At 67.1% G+C, this 944-nt stretch overlaps 1 long non-coding RNA gene across 1 annotated transcript in view; it reads right to left on the reverse strand.

The window, feature by feature from the left end:
- The window catches only part of LOC118026651, a 2,091-nt gene extending 1,154 nt beyond the window's left edge, over positions 1-937 (reverse strand). Inside the window, exon 1 of the long non-coding RNA XR_004683637.1 lies at positions 397-937. This is a non-coding gene — a long non-coding RNA (uncharacterized LOC118026651). The remainder of the gene's footprint in view (positions 1-396) is intronic.
- Between the last annotated feature and the right edge of the window lie 7 nt (positions 938-944).

Genomic DNA, 944 nt, shown 5'->3' on the forward strand with positions numbered 1-944 from the left:
CGCGGCAGCGCAGGTGCACGAGCACAGGTGAGCCGCGCGCCTGCCCTGTCGCGCGAGCTCCCGCGGGAGCGCAGGTGGACAACGAGAAAGCACAGGAGGCCTTGTGCATGAAGTGGAGGGACACAAGGGCATATACTGTTGGCGTAGGGAAGACCTCTGCAATGTGCCCTATGTCGGGAAGCAACAGGGAACACGCCGCTCCCTATGACTTGGTAAACCTGGCCAGGCCGTGCTTCCGGGGCGGTGCTGCGGGCAGGGGCAAGAGGTCAGCAGCCAGGTCCCACCTCCACCCGAGGGGTACGCCGCACCGATTGCGCAAGCAGGGGGCGGGCGGGAGGCTGGCTGGCCACTCACCACGCATGCGCAGGGCACTGTGCGAGCCGGCCCGACACCCACCTGCGGTGGGAGGAGAACCGGCGGCACAATACAGTGATGGAGACAAAGGGTACATGATACGAAGGGCCGAGCCCACACGAAGTGCTGACGGAGGGAGCCGAGCGGTGACGGATGGCCCTGAGAGGAGGACGAACAGCGCCGAACCTGGCCGAAGGGCCGAGGGGCCGAGCCTACGAACTGCGGGCGAATGACGATGGACGGTGCCAAGTCCTGAGGAACTGCTGTTACAGCGCGCCGAGGGGCCGAGCCCGGACGGAGACTGCCGAGCACTGACGAACAGCACCGAGAGTCTGACGGACAGTGCCGGGCCTCAACGAAAGGCTGACGGAGGATGCCGAGAGGCCGAGCCCAGACGGAGAGTGCCGAGCAGTGACGGACAGCACTGAGGGGCTGACGGACGGCGCCGAGCCTGAACGAAGGGCCGAGGGGCCGAGCTTACACGAGCTGCTGACGGACGATGACGGACGGCGCCGAGTCTTGACGAACGGCTGTTACAGCGCGCCGAGGGGCCGAGCCCGGACGGAGAGTGCCGAGCAGTGACGGACAGC

Source organism: Mirounga leonina, unplaced genomic scaffold (assembly GCF_011800145.1).
Source record: "Mirounga leonina isolate KUSES-001 unplaced genomic scaffold, KU_Mleo_1.0 Mir_268, whole genome shotgun sequence".
Taxonomy (NCBI): Eukaryota; Metazoa; Chordata; class Mammalia; order Carnivora; family Phocidae; genus Mirounga; species Mirounga leonina.